The 23,685-nt window shown below is 43.9% G+C and overlaps 1 protein-coding gene across 7 annotated transcripts in view; it reads right to left on the reverse strand.

The window, feature by feature from the left end:
- The window catches only part of lrrc4ba (leucine rich repeat containing 4Ba), a 179,149-nt gene that overhangs the window by 67,510 nt on the left and 87,954 nt on the right, over positions 1-23,685 (reverse strand). For 4 of the 7 annotated variants that reach the window (XM_048521532.2, XM_048521535.2, XM_048521537.2 and 1 more), the window contains exon 1: positions 3,510-3,696. The exons of the other annotated variants lie outside the window; for them this stretch is intronic. The gene's annotated coding sequence lies outside the window, so the exon portion shown is untranslated. Of the gene's footprint in view, positions 1-3,509; positions 3,697-23,685 lie in introns of those variants that run through there. 7 annotated transcript variants of the gene reach the window in all.

Here is a 23,685-nt window from a genome sequence, read left to right on the forward strand (position 1 = left end):
CAAAGTTTGCTCCTTTCTTGCCATACATGCCTGGGAGATGTGTCTCCTACCCTGTAAGAGAAATCTCCATCCACCTCACTGCCAGGTGCTCCCAATTAGCACTCTGCACATTGAAAATGTTCACAGGCCCGACTGGCTTACTTTCGGAGGAAAGGTTGGACAGGCTGGGCCTGCATCCACTGGAAATCAAAAGAATAAAGAATAAGAGGTGATCTTATTGAAACATTTAAAATCCTGAAGGTAAGTGTCAGGGTGGAGGCTGAAGGCTTGTCCTCCTTGTGGAAGAGACTAGAATTAGGGGGCACAATTAAGGAGTCTCCTATTGAAGACTGAGATGAGCAAAATTTTGCTTCTCTCTGTGGGGTAAGGTTCAGCAATAATCAAGTCTTGAGTGTGTGGAATTCTCTTCCTCAAAGGGCACTGGAGGTAGAATTATTGTGTGTTTTTTTTAAAAAAGGCAGAAGTAGATAGATTCTTGATGAACAAGAGAGTTGAGATGCCATCCAAATCAGTCATGATCTTTTCAAGTGACCGAGCAGGATTGAAAGGCCAAATGCCTTACACCTGCTATTAATTCACATGTTTACCTGCTGAGTGAAAGATTTAGTTTCCACACTGGGCTTTCCAAGTTTCTCAAAGAGGTCAAAAAGCAGAGATGGGCTAATCCTGCAAAGGAAAGAGTCCCTCAGAATACAAGCAGTGACGTTCTTGTGGGTTGCTTGGTTGCTTGTTTTCTTGTCTCCCTGGCCCTTTTACATACCACAGCCCCACAGCCCAAAGGGACTGCCTGAATTATTTTTGGGAATCATGTTTGGGTGCTTCCATGCTTCTTGACAGGCATGGCCTTTTGTAAATACTAAAATAATTATGTTTCTGGAATTTGAGACAGGGTCAATGGGTAAGCAAGTCAGCTGACATATTTGGTAGTCTAGCAGAAATCCTATTTCAATGACTTGATCAGCTTACAAACCTTTCCATGGCGAGACTGAAAGGGACGAATGATGGAGAGCTTCACATCTGAAACCTCTCCCCTATTCTTCATCCCTCTTGCCCCCAATTTGTTATAGATATTTTCTAATCAACCAGTTCAGAGATATTATTTCAGACTTCTGCAGCTGATGTGACTTGAACCCAGGTCTCCTGACCCAGAGGCAGAGACACTACCACTGCGCCATATCAGCACCTTAGCAGTCGTTACGTGGTGACCATTAGGCTAGCTTTTTATTGAATTCAAATTTCACCATCTGCAGTGATGGGATTTGAGCCCATGTTCCCAGAACATTAGTTAGGATTTTGGATTAGTCCAGTAACATTACCACTCCACCATGTCCCCCTCCCAAGGACTTTGTTGCAACTGTTACAGGATAGTCATGCAAGTCAAGTGTGACTTTGTTGACAGACCCTGAGTTAAAGTATTCCTGGTTTGACTCCCACTCCTTGAGCACTGACAGTGCAACGGTAAAACTGTTATCAGTTGTTAGAAAAGTCTACCTAATTCATTAATATCCTTCTCAGAAAGGGGAATTTGTTATTCTTACCCAGTCTGGGCTACATGTAACTGCAGACCAAAAGTGATATAATTGACTTTGAAATGGCCTGACCTGCCACTTAGTTCAAGGGCAGTTAAGAATAGGCAATAGATGTTGTTCCACTACGAAGGAAACCCGGAAGTGAGGCAATCCATCTCAATGGACCCCAGAGTTTAAAAACCAGGCAGGAAAACCTACTGACACTTCATCAGAGGCTGCACTGAGAATGTAACGAAACATCTGCAAAACAACAAACCAGCTCAGTGAGCCAACCAATTTCAACAGATGTTGGCCTTGCTAAGAGTGGTTTCATTCCATTGAATGAAGGAAAAAGAGTGCTGAGGGAACACTATTAACATTGCAACAAATGAAGTAAACTGGTGTCTCACTTGCCGAATGTAGTTGATGTAAAAGATTCTACGGAGCTATGTGGGAGAAGAAGGGAGTTCTTCCCATGATCGTGGCCAATAACTGTCCATCAGTTAACGTCATAAAAGACATATCTGGTCATTTTCACTTTGCTGTTTGCGGGAGTTTGTTGTGCACAGTTTTCCTGTTGCACTTAACATTGACTGCAAAGTTATGTTGAGACATCATATCATGAAAAACCCTTTATTTATGTGAGATTTTCTTCCAAATGCAGGGAAACGAAGGCAAATTGTAAAATCCCAACTGGTTCTTCAATGGGAGACCTAATGACAAAGCAATGAGAACTGTACCTGGAACACTCTAGCCTATAATGATTGATCCTGTATCTGGCGATGCCTTCACACAAGGTCAGATCCCTGAAAGAGGTGCCTCAGTTATTGACTACCTCACACTTTACTCACTTCCTGTGGCCTGTCCTTGTGCTTTAGATTTCCTATGATCTTTGCAGCAGTGATCTTGGTTTAGTAAAGCCATAAAGCAAAAGAGCAAAACATTTCAGATGGTACTTAATTGCCACAAAGGGTTTCCAACTCATTTCGGGAATATTCCTGGAGGTACTGTAACATGGCCTCTCATCTTCGCTTCTAGTTTCTTACGCAAAGTGCAGGTGCTCCTCTCTTCCAATGCACAACCAGATTCTACCTAAGTCTGATGATTCTTGACAGATAATCAGACAACTCTTGCCACCCCAAACTCTGATTTCCAATGCTCACGAACTGATAAACTTTCAAAGACGTGCTTGCTTTTGAGTTGCTGAGTGTAGTGACTAAGAGGTTAATTCTTGGAGAGTGTGCATTGACAATGGAACTGCAACATTCCTTTCAACTAAGTCTAAAATCCAACTTTATTTGTACACCATACTTGCCGTCTCTTAGCTGTTCCTCTTTCTTATTTCTCTTACATAAGTTGGTTCTTCAATCTTACACTTCTATTATGTCTGCTGTGTTCTTCATGTGTCACTCTCCTGGATCTCTGCATTCACCCTTTCTTCATCCTTTTTGATTCTCTGCTGTCTGCTGTTTCCTGTCACTTTTCTTTCTATTCTGTTGCTTTCTGTCCACAAAGCTCTTCGCAGACTCTTGACTTTGTACCCCCTTGGATTATTTCCCCTATTTACATTTCCAGCCTCCTTTCCACTCACTATTGCTTTCCCTTTTGATTCCTTTCAATCCTTTTATTGGCCTCCCACTCCATAATGCAGCACTTGCTAACTTCTCTGGCGGCCTCAACATGGAATCAGACAGCTCAGGACGAGGCCGTTTGGCCCATCGTGCTACTAGCTCTGCCGGATTCATCTCCATTCCAGCCGGTAAAATGTCTCTCCCCTCCTCTTCAAATTCCCTTCCCCAATTAAACTGAACCTTGTTCTTCATAATTTTTTTTTAAATTGGAGAAATCCGTTAACTCTCCCTTTTTCCTTCCCTCCCTTGCTTGTCCCCTTTTCTCGTTCATCCAACGCCAAACACCAATAGCCCAGGACCCAAAGAAAAGAAGAAACACAACCCCCACCTCCCGACTACTCCATCTCCAGTTGCCATGGTTACCACTCACCCTCTCCGAGCTGCTGCTGGTCTCCCATGAAGAGCTTCTTATGTATTCCGCCTCCTTCCATCTCCTCACCACAACAATATTCCCTTCCTTCTCCGCTCAGTCCCAGAGTAGGTGGTAGCAGAGGTCCAGTCGCCGAAACTCACTGGGACTCCTGAGCATTTCCTCCACCAGGTGCCCTCCTCCTTCCACCAACCTCCTCTCCCCACCCCTTCCCCCCACTCCCCCCCCCAAAAAAATGGAGGTATAATTCAAAAGAGTTTAGAAAGAAAATCATTCAATTAGGCCTCGATATTCCGAGATCTCGATGGCCCATTTCCCATCTTTCTTTCCTGCTTGAGGGAGAAATGGCTTCAGTTGCATTCTCTATTTGACACTTATGAACAATTGCAGCATTTTCCCGCTCCTTCAACGGTTTTGACCGGCTCTCTCGCTCTCTTTTTTCTCTCTGGTTTCCCTCTGCTCCCTCCCCTGCCGATTCAGAACCTGCAGTGGAACCCTATTCAACGTGGCTTGCTCTCTCGGCCTTTTGTTAATGAAATAATCTCTTCTTTGTCAAGTTATTAAGATTTCCAGTCACACGGCAGTGCGGGCATTTCTCAGCTGCAAGCTCCTTCCTCTGTGCTCATTCTTCCCCCCGCCTTTTCTTTCTCCGCTAATTTTTTTCTCTTCCCTTTCTCCCTCACTCTCCCTTCTTCGTTGTCTCTGTCTCTCTAAATCAATGCGCACAGGCTGCAGCAGTCAGCAACACTATTAATTTTCCGTCACCCCTCCTTCCTTTAACCTTCAGACGATTCTTTGCTTCCGAATGACAGGTAGAGTCAGGCAGAAATTATACTTCCCTTATTTTTCTCGTGTGGAGCACCGAGTGATAGCTTCTAGTGTGTCTCGCAGCCCCAGTCGACTCGGAACAAGAGCATAAAATGACAACGATTTTTTTTCCTCTGTATAATCTCTGGTTTGCCACAGATTCTCAGTGTCTCTTTCTGAGGAAATAAGGAATCATGTCCACCTGAACCGATGAAGGATATCCCTCTCCTTCGATGAACTGATTTGCTCTCTCTGTCGCTCTCTTCTCACTTCAAGACATAAAATCCAATTATCTAATTACAGACCATCGTATTGGCAGCGATTGGCCGATTGGATTTGCCAGGACCGAGAGATGTTTCAGAGCTCGAACTGAGCCGCACAGAACCACACTAGCACTTTCCTGCTCCCCCCTACTGGGCTAACGAAAATTTTAAAAAGTAACATATAACCCACTTCCCCACCCCCAAAATGACACCCCCACACGTTCCTCCCTATTCACTGAACAGCCAGCTCAAAACACTGGGTTTGCTCCTTTAGTGGATTCCCAGCACTATAGGAGCCGTGTTTCCGAGTTGTGACCCTTTAATCCTGCAAATACTGAAAGAATTGTTCCCCTTTGTCTGTTTCTTTTTAAGAAGTGGACAAAAGGAAGGGCCGGTTTGGCGTTCCCTCATTATTGGTGGAGCTCCTGCTATTATCTTCAATGTGAACATACTACAGAGATTCTGCCAGAAGGTTTGGGAGGCCAGGGTAGGGGATGGGAGGCGGGGGTAGGGGATGGGTGGCAGAATAGGGGTGAGGCTGGGGAATGGGGGGGGTGGATCTGCAAAAGGTTGTCCTCTTGTCAAGATATGGTGGTAGTACCTCTCCTGAGTCAATGAGATGTGGTAGAAGGGACAGTGTTGAGCAGTGCTCATGTCTGGTCCATAAGGGTGTCACTTGTGTGTTGGAGGTTCAGAGAACTCGTCGAGGACAGCGGAGGTTGGGTTCACATGGTCATACCTACACAACAACCAGTCACATCTACGACAACACACTAAGTTATTTCCCACGACTTGTCAAAAAAACAGAATAATTTAGTAAATTCAACATTGAAATGGATAAATTCATAATCGGGAAGGGAACCAAGGGTTGTGTTGAAAAGGCAGGAAATTGGAATTGAGAATTATTAGATTAGCCTTGCTTCTCATTGTATGGCAGAGCAGCACTGAATCAAACATTTTTGCTCCTATGTCTTATGGTCTGAATTGACATTGAGTCACATAAGGAGATACAGGCTAGGCTTTACTCTGAGCAAGTGAATGAGAGGTGACTACCCTTTGTTAGATCGGGCCTTGCCTGTAGCCATTCTCTGGAGGTTTGTATGGCATGTTGCCATTACCAAGGCATCTGGAATCTGTGTAAGCAGGCAAAAAATGGCATGGCTCCTGAGCTAACAAAGTGTGGAGCTGGATGAACACAGCAGGCCAAGCTGCATCTCAGGAGCACAAAAGCTGACGTTTCGGGCCTAGACCCTTTTTCTGATGAAGGGTCTAGGCCCGAAACATCAGCTTTTGTGCTCCTTAGATGCTGCTTGACCTGCTGTGTTCATCCAGCTCCACACTTTGTTATCTCAGATTCTGCATCTGCAGCTCCCATTATCTCTGATCACAAAATGCCCCCTGAGCTAATCAGATTCAGAAAAACATCAACAATCAGCGCAGACTCCAAATCAGGTTATGTTACTTTGAATTGTGAATTCAATGTCAAACTAGCTACAAATGTAAAACAGAGAAATTTCAATAAATATTGATTAAAAAGAGATTCAGAAAGAAAAAAATATATTTTAAAAAAACTCAAACAATGATTAAAATCTGAAGGAATGAGACTGTGCATTTGTTAATTTTCACTACCAGAGTGGTTGTTTGGCAGTAATTTAGAGTTAAAAAGGATACCTAGAATAGATTGGCTTGAGATAATTTTTGATGGTAAGTTTAGTCTGCATCTACCACATCAATACAAAAGCTTCACAATGTCATTACATTTGGAGAGGGAGCTAGAAAGTGAGGCAGTTTACAGTCTATGCAAGAGTTATTTAACTCAGACAGCAACTTTCCAACTTAACTGTGCATTTGTAGTCAATGAAACTTTCTGTCCAATTGGCACATGAACAACTGCAAGTGTCATTCTTCTTAACCATTATTTATACAGCAAAGTATGACCCAAAAGGAGAGGCAACAAAAAGTTCATTTGAACATACAACTTAGGAGATGGAGTAGGCTTGGCCCTTCAAGCCTGCCCCACTATGCAATAAGATCTGGTTTCTCCACATCTACCCCTAATAAACTTTCTTCCCTTTGTTTATCAACAACCTATTCACCTCTGCCTTAAGAAAAGATTCAAACATTCTACTTTCACTGATGTTTGAGGAAGACATTTCCGAAGTCTCAGGACTATCTATGACAAAATATATTGTCTTTCCCTCTCAGTTAAATGGCAACTCAGTTTAAATCAGTTAGCCCACATTCTATATTCTCCCACAAGAGGCAATGTCGCCTCCATATCTTCCCCCAAGGCTGCTCAAGATCTTCCACATTTCAATCAAGTCACCTTCTATACTTCCAAACTCCAGCAGCTGCAAACTTTGCCTATCCAACCTTTCTTCATAGCTTGATCAAAGTGGTAGATTTTAAGGCACATCTTTGAGGAGAAAGAGGGGTAGAGCAGTGAAGTTTAGTGAGAAAAGTCCAGAGTTTAGGACTTCGATAACCAAAGACACAGAAACCAATGAAAGGGAAATGGAAACTGAGAATGTAGGAAGAGACTGGAAGTACAGGAAGACAGGAGGAGTACAGAGATCTCAGAGGTTTGTAGGGCTTAAGTGGGTTACAAAGTCAGTGAGGGAATGCAGTTCTCAAGGGCTTTGAAAATAAGGTTCGGAGTGTGCACATGGGCAGTGAAGTATTTGATACTCTTGGAAGCTTCAACAAAAGATGATTTGGCAACTATAGACAATATCATTCACCAATAAGGTAGAAAAGCGAACTGGCTCCAGATTTGATATGAATTTTTAAGCTTAACAGGATGGCTAGGGGGCAGCTGTGTGGAGAGCAAAGTCTGTTTAATTGCTACTAGACCAAGACAAACAACTGTTAAATGGTGATCAGCATTCTTCCCTGTGACAGAAAGATATGGATCGAGCCCCAATCTTGAGATGTGAGCATTTGTCCACTATCAAGGCAATGCTGCATTATCACATAGGCCATCATTTGGACCAGATGCTAAACATCCCTGTTGGCCCCCTCACATGGTTGTGAAAGAGCGCTAGTTTGAGTGCCAATGGTTTTCTCTCTGATGTCCCAGCCCAGATTTATCCCTCAGCTAATGCCCAAAGAAGAAAAGCTAATCACTTTCTTCACTGCTGTTTACGTGTGCTTGTTATACACAAACTGGCTGCACCTTTCATACTTTTCATGAATAGCTGCACCTCAGAAGCACTTCTGTTGGCCATAACATGTTCTGTATTATTGAGAAAGGTGCTACACAGATGTGAATCTTCCTTTCTTGACCAGATCTCCACTCTGTGATTACAGACATGATACCCTCCACAGTCAAATAGACAGACACATGAAGGATGGCACTCCCCCTCCCCCCAGCACATCTCAAAACCAGCCCAGCTCGTCCCCACCTCCCACCTATCCCCTCTTCCTACCTCAAGCCCCGCCCCCATCTTCTACCTACTAACCTCATCCTGTCCCCTTGACCCGTTCATCCCTCCCTTGACCTATCTCCTCCCTACTTCCCCACCTACACTCACCTTTACAGGCTCCATCCCCACCTCTTTGACTGGTCTGTCTCCTCTCCACCTATCTTCTCCTCTATCAATCTTCTATCCTTCTTCCCTGCTCCCTATTTATTTCAGAACCCCCTTCCCCACCACCATTTCTGAAGAAGGGTCTAGACCCGAAATGTCAGCTCTCCTGCTCCTATGATGCTGCTTGGCCTGCTGTGTTCTACAGCTCTACACCTTGTTATATCACATGAAGGATGCCACTTGGAGGGCAGATGGAAAATTCAGACATCTTCTGCTTCCACCCTCTAAATATCTCTCCCTAAACCCCTTCCCACCACTACTGCTTTCCATGTGTCTCTGAAGACTCCTTCTAAACTTTCACCTCTGACATTGCCAGTCAGTCACCTGCTGTAATTAACTTATAACTTCTATTACTCTTTTTCTCTGTTGCTCAGTAAAGTCCGTTATGATCAGAGATAATGGGAACTGCAGATGCTGGACAATCTGAGATAGCAAAGTGTGGAGCTGGATAAACAAAGCAGGCCAAGTGGCATCTTAGGAGCACAAAAGCTGACGTTTCAGACCTAGACCCTTCATCAGAAAAGGGGGATGGGGAGAGGGTTCTGAAATTAATAGGGAGAGAGGGGGAGGCGGATCGAAGGAGAAGAGGAGAGTATAGGTGGGGAGGTGGGGAGGATGCACAGGTCGAGGGGGCTGGATCAGTTTCGTAGGTAGGAAATGGAGGTGCGGCTTGAGTGGGAGGAGGAGATAGGTGAGAGAAAGAACAGGTTAGGGAGGCAGGGATGAGCTGGGCTGGTTTTGGGATACAGTGTGGGGAGGGGAGATTTTGAAGCTTCTGAAATCCACATTGATGCCATTGGGCTGCAGGGTTACCAAGTGGAATATGAGTTGCTGTTCCTGCAACCTTCGGGTGGCATCATTATGGCACTGCAGGAGACCCGGAATGGATGTGTTGCCTAAGGAATGGGTGGGGGAGTTGAAATGGTTCACGATTCGGAGGTGCAATTGTTTATTGCGAACCGAGCGTAGGTGTTCTGCAAAGCAGTCCCCAAGCCTCCGCTTGCGCTTGGTTCGCAATAAACAGCTTTATCTTCCAGTCATGAACCATTTTAACTCCCCCTCCCATTCCTTAGAGGACACATCCATCCTGGGCCTCCTGCAGTGCCATAATGATGCCACCTGAAGGTTGCAGGAATAGCAACTCATATTCCATTTGGGAACCCTGCAGCCCAGTGGTATCAATGTGGATTTCACTTCAAAAGCTTCAAAATCTCCCCTCCTCCCACTGCATCCCAAAACCAGCCCAGCTCGTCCCCACCTCCCTAACCTGTTCTTCCTCTCACCTATCCCCTCCTCCCACCTCAAGCCACACCTCCATTTCCTACCTACTAACCTCATCCCGCTCCCTCGACCTGTCCGTCCTCCCCGGACTGACCTATCCCCTCCCCACCTCCCCACCTATGCTCTACTCTCCACCTATCTTCTCCTCTATGCATCTTCGGTCCGCCTCCCCCTCTCTCCCTATTTAACTCAGAACCCTCTCCCCATCCCCCTTTTCTGATGAAGGGTCTAGGTCCAAAACGTCAGCTTTTGTGCTCCTAAGATGCTGCTTGGCCTACTGTGTTCATCCAGCTCCACACTTTGTTATCTCAAAGTCCCTTATGATGTTTGATGTGTGCCCTGAATGCAATTGTCTTTCTCAATGGAATCAGTTACCAACCCAAAACAGTCAAGGGGAAAGAAAAATAATTATACCACCAGTTTTTCTCAGAAAAAATATAGAGGGTCAAATTAAGAAAAGGCCTTTGCAGCAAATACTTGCAGTACAACCATAGACTAAATGCTAAACTAAAACTTTTCTTAAGCAGCTCACATCATCAGTGCCTTATGAGGAATATTTTTCATTCCTGGCATTGTGTTTGACTGCATGTTAGATTTTTATGAGGTCCTATGCCCTTAAAGGTGGTATGTTAATTCTCTGTGACTTAACAATTAAACAAAAGGTGGCAGGAGGGCCTGGTGCACAGTCTGCACTGAAGGTAGGCCTCACTTGCATTTGAGAGACTTCTTCAGGCAGAACTGGAGACCAAACCTATGCTCTTCCAAAATTGGTAGCTTAACATTGCACCAGCAGAGAACTGCAACTTGTCAGGGAAGTGCTAGAAAGCAATTGTTTTGTGTGATGGACAGTGTGGCATGTTAGCAGGGCACGTTGATGTTGTAATGTGTACATCATGCCTGCTTTCCCACGAGGTAGAGAAGCCGAACAGAATCCCTGTTGTTTACAGTCAAGTAGCAGACTCAATATTAGTATTAACAGTAGCTTGGCAGAAAAATGGCTCATCATCTTATATGCCAGAGAATGACTCAAAGGAGGACAGGTACACAGTTGAACTCCTGTCAAACAATCCCAGGAAAGGGACAATATGAGGTTAGATACAGAGTAAATCTCACTCTACACTGTCCACATCAAACATTCCCAGGACAGGTACAGCGCATAGTTAGATATAGAATAAAATACCTCTCCACATTATCACCATCAAACACTCCCAGGACAGGTACAACAAATGGTTAAATACAGAGTAAAACTCTCTCTATACTATCACTGTCAAACCCTCCCAGCACAGCTAAAGCACATAGCTCGATACAAAGTAAATCTCAGTCTACAGTGTCACCATCAAATTCTCCCAGAACAAGTAGAGCACAGGGTTAGATGCAGATTAAACTCTCTCTACACTATTAACAGCAAATTCTCCCAGGACAGGTACAGCGCACAGCTAGAAACAGAGTAAAGCACCCTGTACAATGTCCCCATCAAATTCTCCCGAGACAAGAACAGCACAGCCTTAGATACAGAATAAAGCTTTCTCAACACTATCACCCTCAAATACTCCCAAGACAGGTATAGCATGAGGTTAGATGAAGAGGGATTTAACATTATGTTGTCCTGTTGAGTAGTCCCAGACTGGATAAAGCAGCGTTTTGCTGTCCAGTGTCCCTTTATACCCGATCAACTATTCTTTAATAATTTCTCCAGTACCCATGTATAATAGAGGTGCAACTGTGTTGGGAAAGATTTCTTACATTTAAAAAAAAATGCATTTGCAATTTTCTGAGGATAGTATCTTACGATATTATAGAAATTCTTAACATCTGACTGCGCAAAATATCCAAATAATTTCTTGTCCTAAGGTATCTCAGCCCCACTCTCAGAGGAGCATCCTGATGTGCCTAACTGGCCATCCATACAACAGTGACTACACTTCAAAAAGTTTTTCATGGCTGTAAAAAGTTTTTGGACGTCCTGAGTCATGAAAGGTGCTATGTAAATGGAAACCTTTCTGTCTTGTTGAACCAGGGTGAAACTGCAATTCCATTTCAAAGGGAACCTTGACAGCTAAGTCACATTGCATCCACTCAGGTTCACTTTAAGCTCAGGGAAATGAGATGTCAGTGCTCCACTCATCCATATCACCCAGGTTCCAATTACTGTAGTGAGACAGCTGATGTATAATGAAATGAACTGGCCTGTCTAACTTTCAGACTGTCAGCGAGTTGGTTGCAATCTTGTTTTTGAGTCAGAAGGTTGTGGGTACAATCCCACTGACGTGTCCGAAGCCAAAAAGCTGATGTTTCAGTACTATGTGATTAGAAGTGCTTGTCATTTTTGAGAGAGAGGTTAAACCTGGGCCCTGTCTGTCCTCTCTGGTGGATTTAAATTCCCATGGCATTGTTTCAAAGAGGTGCAGAGACATCCATTTTGGTGATCTGGCCAATATTAATTCCTCAATATCACAAGAAAACTGAATTTGTGGTTATTACACATTATTGCATTTTGGGGCAGATGGTGATGTTGTGGAACTATCAGGGATTAATAATTCAGAGACCTATGTGCTATGTTCTCTCTTATTCATGTTATATCTGCGTGGACCCCTATTGTCATGTGTGGCAGTGACTGCTGAAACTGGAAGTCAGTGCCAGAATTGGCATGCCTGCCAGTGTGCGTGGACCTCAGTGTAGCTGATCAGCTTACAATGAACATTATCTATGGATACAAATCCTACTGGACTAGCTGGTTGAATAAAATCTGGAATGAAAAGTTAGTCTCAGTAATGGTCATGTCAGCAATCATCGATTGTTAAAACAATCCATCTGGTTCACTCATGTTGTGTAGGGAAGGAGAGCTGACGTCCTTACCCAGTCTGGTCTACATGTGATTCCACAACCATTACAATGTGGTTGACTCTTAGTTGCCCCTTGAAATGGCTGCACAAGCCACTGTATTCAAGGCACAGCCAACAAATTCTGGGCACGCCATCTCATTGACAGATTGTAGAAAGAAAATTGCTGTTTGCAGAAGATTGCAACTTGGCTGCTTTGTTTTCCACATTACAATAGTGACTACGTTACAAAACAAGAAGTATTTTATTGATTTTGAAACACTCTGGGGTATCCACCAGCTGTGCAATGCACTGGTAAATATAAGTCCTTCATATGAATGTCTCATTGATGGACAAAGAATAACTATGGGTACCCAAAAAAAAATGGAATATAAAAAAGGGAGATCTAGCCAAAACTATACAAAGCACTAGTCAGACCACAGTTAGAAAATGGTGAACAGTCTTGGTGCTCCTATCAAAGGAAAGATATCCTGGCACTGAAGGCAGTCCAGAGAAGGTTCACTTGGCTGATCCTGGGTATGGAGGGATGGTCTTGTGAGGAAAGGTTGTGTAGGTTGGGCTTGTACTCAGTGGCATTTAAAAAAGGTGTCACTATTAAAACATACAAGATTCTTAAGGCCTTGACAGGGTAGACATAAATGTTTCCGCTTGTGGGAGAGTCTAGAACCAGAGGACATAACCTCAGTATAAGGAGTATTCCAGATGGAACAAAGATGAGGAGGAATTTCCTCTCTTAAATGTTAGTGAATCTGTGGGATTCTTTACCACAGAAGGCTATCGAGGCTGGGTAGTTATGAACATTCAAGGCTGAGATAGGCAGATTTTGAACCTATAAGGGAAGAGGCAGGAGAGTGGAGCTGAGAATGATCTTATCAGCCATGGTTTCATTTAATGGCAGAGAAAACTCAATGGGCTGAATGGCCTACTTCTGCTCCTACATCTTATTGTCTTAAAATCACAATCCAACATCCCAAGATCTTCCTTTCATTTAAAATTTGTTCTTGGAACCCAAATCATCAATCCACAGAACAATCAGAACAATGGTCATTCCTTCTCCTTGGAGTATAATAATCTAATTTAATCATTATTTTTATCAAGCAAAGGTGAAGAAACCCAAATGTTCTAAGATACTGCATATATACCTTTTGATTGTTCTATGGAATAAATCTTGCTGTTTTAAACCCAAACACTAGTGCAATCAACTAAGCATTTTATGGAACATTCTTTAATTGTGGCAAATCACTGCAAAGATAGATATGCCTCCAACTTCTTTAAAACAATTACAACAATTTATAATACAGGAAAAAAGGTTTCTGACTGACTGGCAAGTTGGCTCCGTTTGGCTGAGGTATTATCATGGAGCGGGGTTTCCCCGGGTGCCCTGATTTCCTTCCACAGTCCAAAGATTTGCAGGTTAGGTGGATTGCCCATGTTAAATTGCCCAAAGAGTCCAAGTATATGCAGGCTAAGTGGATTAGCCATGGGAAATGCAGGTTTACAGGGACAGGGTGGGGGCTGTGCCTGGGTGTGATGTTCCTCTATGGGGTGGTTTGGACTTGATGGGCCAAATGGCCTGGTTGCACACTGTACAGATTCTTTGTAGAGAAAGCAATGGAGACCAACAGGCTCCTCAAGCACCCTGATAGCCAAACGGAAGTGTACAGTTAGATGTATTTCTATGACTGACCTTGTTGAAGGTGCTAGTATCTACACAAACAACCAATTTTGTATGATGAGCTGAGGTTGCTCATGTAGCTCATTTACACTTGCGAGAAGTGACATGCATTTGTACACTAGGACTCACTGTCTGCAAACAAATAAATATGGTCAAACCTTGCACTATTTTTTAATTACTCAGGAGCCTGAAGAGCCCCCTCAGCCTGTCAACACTGACATGTCAACCAATGGGTATTCCTTTCTCCTATTGTATAAATTGTCGTGATCATTTGAAATTTGGCATTTTTGTATTTGTCCTGATGAACGCAAAATGAAAATCTTCAGCAGCATACTTCACTTTTCAGCAACACTCAAGTTGTTGTGAAGTGAATAGTCTGACAGGAACAATCAGATACATGTATTCAAAGAGAATGAGAAAGATTTAAGGGTGATAAAGATATGGGAGGGAGAAAATATGATAGATTTGAGCATCACTACTTCCATTCCTAAATGTACCATATGAACATGAGTATTCATGTCTACTTCCTGTGTATGTGGCACCACTTAGCACAGTTGCACTTAAATAGTGCCAGGTTTATGTAGAGAAGGTCAGTACCTTGCCTTAAATACACTCCAGAACAAACAGGTAGCATCATTAAATTGCAGCTATGAGCACGAGTTCGATTTCCATTTCTGCTGATCAGTTTCATCTCTGTGTCGATATTTTCTTCTTCCTAAAGGGCTATTCTTCTCAACTAGCTTGGCAGTGCTCTGGATCCATTAAGTGCTGCCATCTTTTCTGTGTTGCAGTCCTTGCCTGTGAGGAACAATAGGCTGTGTTGGTGTGTGGGTGCTGTACTGGGTAACACTCTTATATCTTAGTCATGAGAGGGTGAGATCAAGTCCCACTCCAGACTCTAAGTTCATAGTATAATGCTGAAATCCTGGTGTCAACTCTGAGGGAGTGCTGCACTGTCAGATAATCCACTTAGCTGGTGGGACATCCAATCCAGGCCATGATCCTCAGGTGGATGCAAAAGACCCAGGGCACAATTTTGAAAATGTTCTGTCTGGTCTCCAAGTTAACATTTAATCCTTCAATCTTGTTGCTGTCCCTTGATGGGAGGATAATGTTTTCTTAGGCTTGCAAGTATTGGCCGTGGTCCCTTTAACTAACATCACAATAAACAGATTATCTGATCATTGTCACATTGTTGTTTGTGGTAGCTCATTGTGTACAATCTGGCCGCCATTTGTCATACATTTGAACACCGGCTGTACTCAATAATATTTCATTGGGTGTGAAGGGCTTGCTGCAGGGTCTACTGAAATTGTAGAGGGTGTGATATGAATGCAAGTCTTTATTTCTTTCCTGGTGACATCTGGGGGCAGGTGACACACAGTTTAATCCTGATACTGCACCTCTCTTTCACTTGACCAAGCAATTCCTGGGACAAAGGCGTTTGTCTTATGAAGACAGATTGTGCAGGTTGGGCTAAAACACATTGAAGTTTAGAAGCACAAGGGATAACGATATTGAAGATTTTAAGTAAGTCTTGACAGGGTAGATGCTGAGAAGTTGCTTCCCCTTTTCGGGAAATCTAGAACCAGAGGACACGGTTTAAAAGGGGCCTCCCAGTTAAGATGGAGATGAGGAAGAATTCCCCTTCTGAGTGCATTTTTAGTGTTTGCAAACCTCTCTTCCAGCTCACCAATAAATATATTCAAAATCCAACAGATTCTTGACTGTCAAGGGTTATAGTATCAGAAAGGAAAGTGAAATTAAAACCACAATCTTATCAAATAGGGAGCAAGCTCAAGGACCAAATGGCCTACTTCTGATTCTGATGATCTTATTCTGTTTTCTTTCCATCCAGGGAAACTGGACTGTGATCAGGAATGGGAAACATTGCTTAATTCTTCTGACTGAAGTGATAAAAGCAAAAAACATTACTTTTGAGAACGACAACAAAAAAAAACTCTCCTTCCAAATAAATTTTCTCGGTTGCTGACAGACGACGTTGTGAACAAATGGTAGGAGCCCTCTTCATACTTCCCAACCGCTTCCTGTGATCTTCGTATTTTGCAAGAAGGGGCACAGGTCTTCTGTGTTGTTCAAAGAGTGAGAAAGAGCATTAACGTGTTTCAGAGACTGCAATTCTTACATCCCTAAGGGTGTATTAGTTACCTTAAAGGAACTCATTACTGACTCTGAGGGTCCTATTACTGGCTCCTTGCCTGGGAGCAGTAATGGCCATTATATCTCACAAAGATGGTATTGTAATCTCTTGGGATTAATGATGATTTCAGGAAACCTGAAGTAAGGCAAAGCTATCAGGAAGACACAAAGCATAACACTCTTAAACTCAGATTTCCTTCTTTCTTCACTTGACCGGTCCCTGTTATGGAAACAATGAGCTGTAAATGCTGCAGTGCAAATGTTAAAAGATAAAAGGAGTTGAAGAGATGAAGGAAGTGGGAGGGGGCTTGTATGGACCATAAAGAATGGGCCAAATGGCCTGTTTTTGCGTGGGAAGTGCTAGATTTTCAAAGACCGGGGTCCATGTCACTGATCTTTGATCCCAGGAGACTCCTAGACAGCCCTGAACATAAGCAACAACAGGCATGGAGTTAATGCCTTTCTTTTTTGTTCTCCTTTACTGGTCACAGCCTCACCGAAATAAGTATTACTTAGGTATTTGGCTCTCAAGCAACATCACTGAAATAAATAACCTGCCTAGTATCACGTGCTATTTGTGGAATTTTGTTCCATGCAAATTGGCTGCCGACTTTCCTACACAGAAACATAGGAACAGGAGTAGGTCATTCAGCCCCTCAAACCTGTTTCACCATTTAATGAGAATTCTGGATGATCTGTGGCCTAACTCCATATACCTGCATTTGGCTCATATCCCTTAATACTTCTGCTGTACCATAATTTATTATCTCACATTTTAAATTAACAACTGATCCAAAATCCACTGCTATTTGTAGAAGAAAGTGCCAAACCTCTACCACCGTTTCATTCTCAGACTTTGTTCCCTGGTTCAAGGATTTCTAACCACAGAAAATAGTTTATATTTATCTATTCAGTTTTTTCTTGTTAACATCTTGAAGACTTTAATCAGATCATACCTTAACCTTCTAAATTCTACAGAAAACAGGCCTGATTTGTATAATCTCTCTTCATACTAAACCCCTGAAGTCTTGGTAATATGAACACAGAAAGTAGGAGTAGGATTAGACAATTCAGTCCATCGAGCTCCTACACCATTCAACACAATTATGGCTGCTCTTCTGTCTCAGCACCCTACATATGTTCTCTTTTGATCTGTGTAATGTCTAGAAATCTCTTTTTTTCCCCTTAAATATATTCAGTAACTTGACCTGCATCATCTTCTGTGGTGGAGAATTCCACAGGTCTATCATCTTTTTCATAGTAGGAATCCATAGAGTCCCTACAGTGTGGAAGCTGGCCACTCAGTTCATTGAGTCCACACTGAACCTCCAAAGAGCATCCTAACAAGACTAACACCCTACCCCACCATTTCCCACCCTAAACACAGTCAGCAATTTAGCATGGCCAATCCACCTAACCCACACATCTTTGGACTGTGGGAGGAAACCGGAGTACCCGGAGGAAACTCACACAGGCGTGGGCAGAACGTGCAAACTCCACGCAGACAGTCACCCAAGACTGGAATTAAGCCTTGGTCCCTGGCGCTGTGAGGCAGCAGGACTAACCACTGAGCCAGCGTGCCACCCTTTGACCAAAGACATTTCTCCTCATAGAATCCCTACAGTGTGGAAGCAGGCCAGTTGGCTTATCAAATCCACACCAGCTTCCAAACAGCATTTCACTCATACCCGCCCTCTCACCCTATTCCCATAACCCCACATTTATTATGGCTAATCCACCTAGTCTGCATATCCCTGTACAGAATGGGGCAATTTAGCATGTCCAATCCATCTCATCTGCACATCTTTGGACTGTGGAAGGAAACTGGAGCACCTGGAAGACACCCTCGCAGGCAGGGGGAGAATGTGCAAAGTGTACACAGACAATCGTTCAAGGATGGCATTGAACCCAGGTGCTGTGAGGCAGTAGTGCTAACTTCTGTGCTGCCCACATCAACTCAGTCTAAATGGTCCACCTCATATCATGATGCCATGACCCCTTGTTCTAGACACTTCAGCAAGGGAAGCATCATCCTTGCATTCTGTCTATACAGCCCTGGCAGAATTTTACACATTTCAATGACATTTTGTACATTACAACAGTAGTTGAGCTTCAAAAGCTATTTGATAGTAAAGTTGAACGAAACTTTCTACTACTAAACAAAAAGAACTCAGATCCTTAAGCAAGGAAGAGGATTCTTCATATTTTGTACAGATTATGTGAAAAAGGTAGATAAATAAAGGTGGTAGTTAAAAGGGGCTTACGTCAACACCATCACAGATCAGTTGGGCTGAATGGCCTGCTGTAGTACAGTAACTTCTAAGTGATGCTATTTGGGAAATAACACTGGGTGACTATGACACTGCTCTTGAAGGTCAGCTCTGAATTAGGGCTGCCTGCAGAATTGGCCCGGGGTCCCCAGGAACCGAAGATTAGTCTCCAGGTTTCTGCTGTGTGTAATCCTGAAGAAAAATCAGGAGGAGGATGGGGTGAGTCATGTGTTGAAACCTCCAGGAGTACATACTAAGGGGAAGAGTAGTATTTGAATCTTACCAGTGATCATACTTTGTGAAGTCTCAAAGAAGTTCAGTTCTCTACTTGGTGGCATTCATGGGATTTAGGCAGGAAAATAGAACATGGAACATAGAACATAGAACAGTACAGCACAGAACAGGCCCTTCAGCCCACGATGTTGTGCCGACCATTGATCCTCATGTACGCACCCTCAAATTTCTGTAACCATATGCATGTCTAGCAGTCTCTTAAATGTCCCCAATGACCTTGCTTCCACAACTGCTGCTGGCAACGCATTCCATGCTCTCACAACTCTCTGTGTAAAGAACCCGCCTCTGATATCCCCTCTGTACTTTCCTCCAACCAGCTTAAAACTATGACCCCTCGTGTTAGCCATTTCTGCCCTGGGAAATAGTCTCTGGCTATCAACTCTATCTATGCCTCTCATTATCTTGTATACCTCAATTAGGTCCCCTCTCCTCCTCCTCTTCTCCAATGAAAAAAGTCCGAGCTCAGTCAACCTCTCTTCATAAGATAAGCCCTCCAGTCCAGGCAGCATCCTGGGAAATCTCCTCTGAACCCTCTCCAAAGCATCCACATCTTTCCTATAATAGGGCCACCAGAACTGGACGCAGTATTCCAAGTGCGGTCTAACCAAAGTTTTATAGAGCTGCAACAAGATCTCACGACTCTTAAACTCAATCCCCCTGTTAATGAAAGCCAAAACACCATATGCTTTCTTAACAACCCTGTCCACTTGGGTGGCCATTTTAAGGGATCTATGTATCTGCACACCAAGATCCCTCTGATCCTCCACACTGCCAAGAATCCTATCCTTAATCCTGTACTCAGCTTTCAAATTCGACCTTCCAAAATGCATCACCTCGCATTTATCCAGGTTGAACTCCATCTGCCACCTCTCAGCCCATCTCTGCATCCTGTCAATGTCCCGCTGCAGCCTACAACAGCCCTCTATACTGTCAACGACACCTCCAACCTTTGTGTTGTCTGCAAACCTGCTGACCCATCCTTCAATCCCCTCATCCAAGTCATTAATAAAAATTACAAACAGTAGAGGCCCAAGGACAGAGCCCTGTGGAACACCACTCACCACTGACTTCCAGGCAGAATATTTTCCTTCTACTACCACTCGCTGTCTTCTGTTGGCCAGCCAATTCTGTATCCAGACAGCAAAGTTCCCCTGTATCCCATTCCTCCTGACCTTCTGAATGAGCCTACCATGAGAACCTTATCAAATGCCTTGCTGAAGTCCATATACACCACATCCACAGCTCGACCCTCATCAACCTTTCTAGTCACATCCTCAAAGAACTCGATAAGGTTTGTGAGGCATGACCAGCCCCTCACAAAGCCGTGTTGACTGCATTTAATCAAGCCATGCTCTTCCAGATGATCATAAATCCTATCCCTCAGAATCCTTTCCAACACCTTGCAGACGACAGACGTGAGACTTACTGGTCTGTAATTGCCGGGGATTTCCCTATTTCCTTTCTTGAAAAGAGCAATTACATTCAGTCCTCAGGTACGACTCCAGTGGAGAGCGAGGATGCAAAGATCTTCGCAAGTGGCGAAGCAATTGCATTTCTCGCTTCCCAAAGCAGCCGAGGACAAATCTGGTCCGGGCCTGGCGACTTGTCAATCTTAATGTTTGACAAAATTTTCAGCACATCAGCTTCCTTATCTCTATCCATTCCAGCATGCACACCTGCTCTACAAAGGTTTCATTCACTACAAAGTTCGTTTCTTTCGTAAAGACAGAAGCAAAAAACTCATTTAGGGCTTCCCCTACCTCCTCAGATTCCACACACAAGTTTCCTATGCTATCCCTGATCGGCCCTACTCTTTCTTTGACCATTCTCTTATTCCTCACATAAGTGTAAAATGCCTTTGTGTTCTCCCTAATTCGTTCTGCCAAGCCTTTCTCGTGCCCCCTCCAGGCTCTCCTCAGACCATTTTTGAGCTCCTTCCTCGCCTGCCTGTAATCCTCTAGAGCTGAGCTTGACCCTAGCTTCCTCCACCTTATGTAAGCTACCTTCTTCCTTTTGACGAGAAGCTCCACCGCTCTCGTCGTCCAAGGTTCCTTTATCTTAGCCCTTCTTGCCTGTCTCAGAGGGACATATTTATTCATCACTCGCAACAACTGTTCCTTAAACAGTCTCCACATGTCTATAGTGCCTTTACCATGGAACAATTGCTCCCAGTCCATGCTTCCTAACTCATGTCTAATCGCGTCATAGTTTCCTCTTCCCCAATTAAATATCCTCCCATTTTGCCTAATCCTCTCCTTCTCCATAGCTATGTAGAATGTGAGGCAGTTATGGTCACTATCACCAAAATGCTCTCCCACCACAAGATCTGATACCTGCCCCGGCTCGTTTCCGAGCACCACGTCTAGAATGGCCTCTCCCCTCGTTGGCCTGTCAACGTACTGCGTTAGGAAACCCTCCTGAACACACCTTACAAAAACAGCTCCATTCAAATCTTCTGCTCGAAGGAGGTTCCAATCAATATTGGGAAAGTTAAAGTCACCCATTACAACAACCCTACTGCGTGCACACTTTTCCAAAATCTGTCGACCTATGCTTTCTTCAATCTCCCTGCTGCTATTGGGGGGCCTGTAGTAATCCCCTAACGAGGTGACTACTCCCTTGCTGTTCCTAATTTCCACCCATACTGACTCAGTAGGCAGATCTTCCTCAACAATGGAAGCTTCTGTAGCTGTGAGGCCCTCTCTGATTAGTAGTGCTACACCCCCTCCTCTTTTTCCCCCCTCCCTATTCTTTTTAAATGTTCTAAACCCTGGAATATCCAGCAACCATTCCTGCCCATGAGAAACCCATGTCTCTGTTATGGCCACAACATCATAGCACCAGGTACTGATCCATGCTCTAAGTTCATCACTTTTATTCCTGATACTCCTTGCATTAAAGCAAACACACTTTAACCGATCCCTTGGTTCCTTCCCAGGAAAATCCTTCCCACTAGCTGGTCTACCTCTTGCTACTGCCTCACCTGCATCAACTCTCACCTCCGGTATACAGCTCAGGTTCCCACCCCCCTGCCATACCAGTTTAAACCCTCTCGAACTACTCGAGCAAACCTTCCACCCAGGACATTGGTCCCCTTCCAGTTCAGATGCAACCCGTCCTTCTTGTACAGGTCCCACCTTCCCCAGAAGGCATCCCAATTATCTACATATCTGAAGCCCTCCCTCCTACACCAGCTGCGCAGCCACGTGTTAAGCTGTGCCCGCTCCCTGTTCCTCGCCTCGCTATCTCGTGGCACCAGTAGTAAACTAGAGAACACTACTCTGTTCGTCCTGCTTTGCAGCTTCCATGCTAACTCCCTGAAATCACTTTTTATATCCTCAATCCGTTTTCTGGCTATATCATTAGTGCCAATATGTAACACGATTTCTGGCTGTTCGCCCTCCCCTTTTAGAACCTTATACACCCGATCGGAGACGTCCCGGACCCTGGCACCAGGGAGGCAACATACCTTCCGGGAATCCCGATCCCGACCACAAAATCTCCTGTCGATTCCCCTAACAATTGAGTCCCCTACAACGAGTACTTTTCTATTCTGCCCCCTTCCCTTCTTTGCCACAGTGTCAGGCTCAGTGCCAGAGAACTGACTACTATGGCTTTCCTCTGGTAGGTCAACCCCCCCAGCAGTATCCAAAACGGTATACTTATTGCTGAGGGGAATGCCCACAGGGGATCTCTGCACTGTCTGTCTGTCCCCTTTCCTCCCCCTAACTGTAACCCATCTATCCTTGTCCTGAGCCTTAGGAGTGACCAACTCCCAGTAACTTCTCTCAATTACCCCCTCTGCCTCCCGAATGATCCGTAGTTCATCCAGCTCCAGCTCCATTTCCCTAAAACGGTTTTCAAGGAGCTGGAGTTGGGTGCACTTCCCGCAGATGTAGCCAGCGGAGACGTGTGCCATGTCTCCCACCTGCCACATTCTGCAGGAGGATCAAACAACTGCCCTAGCATCCATACCCCACTTATCTGAACACCCACTTTCGTAAGGTATGATTTGTCTGGATAGCATGCAATACAATACATTTCACTATATCTCAGTATATTTGACAGATAAATCAGGACAATTCATGAACCACACACACACATACACATAAACCTACTGGGGGAATCTGTATTTGCATATTAGTGATTTGCAGATTTATCTGTCAATGTGGTGTTTTATTAATTCTTACTTTAGAAATAAAACCAATCTGAACCAAACCAAAACAAAACACAAACAGATTCTAAACAAAGCCTCACACCTAATACATTGTCTGACTTCTTCTATACACTGATAAAACCTTTAGTTCTCTCAGGGCAGCGACTTGAAAGGAAGTCAGGGTTTGCATATAAATATTAATCAACATAAATCTTCTAACTGATTAAAGATTTAACAGCATCACAGGTTTGTTTAATACATCATGATCAGTGGGGTGACCCTTTGATCTTTTATTTACAAATTCTGTGTCTGATACCACCTCTCTCACTCACACGTGACGAGGAAGATAAGCTCCGAAAGCTTGCGATTTCAAATAAACCTGTTGGGCTACTACCTGGTGTCATGTGATTTCTGACATAGTGAAGAAGGTCCAGGGAAAGAAAACATCCTGTATCTGCAGTGACTAAAGGAACTCACATAACCTCAGCGTGCTCTTCTGAAGCTGCTGGCCTCATGTTCTCCTCCTGTTTGTCACCCAGGCCCTGAAGAACCCTTAGCAAGAAACTCAAAGCCAAGGGGCTCCTTTCTTCCCAGTGATATGTGGTACAGCATTAAACTCATTTCAGATGAAGTGCCACAGAGAATTTCAATAATCAATGTTGCTTGAAGGTTTAATAAAATGTCCCAAAGTGCATCCCAAAGTGATCCTGACTGAAGGAAGATGCTGGAGATCACAGTGGGTCAGGCATTATCCATGGAGAAAAGGCAAACTAACATTTCCAGTCTAGATGACCCTTCATCAGAGCTGACATGAAGTGTGGAGGGGGACAGTATTTATGG

The sequence above is a fragment of the Stegostoma tigrinum genome, chromosome 38 (assembly GCF_030684315.1).
Source record: "Stegostoma tigrinum isolate sSteTig4 chromosome 38, sSteTig4.hap1, whole genome shotgun sequence".
Lineage (NCBI taxonomy): Eukaryota > Metazoa > Chordata > Chondrichthyes > Orectolobiformes > Stegostomatidae > Stegostoma > Stegostoma tigrinum.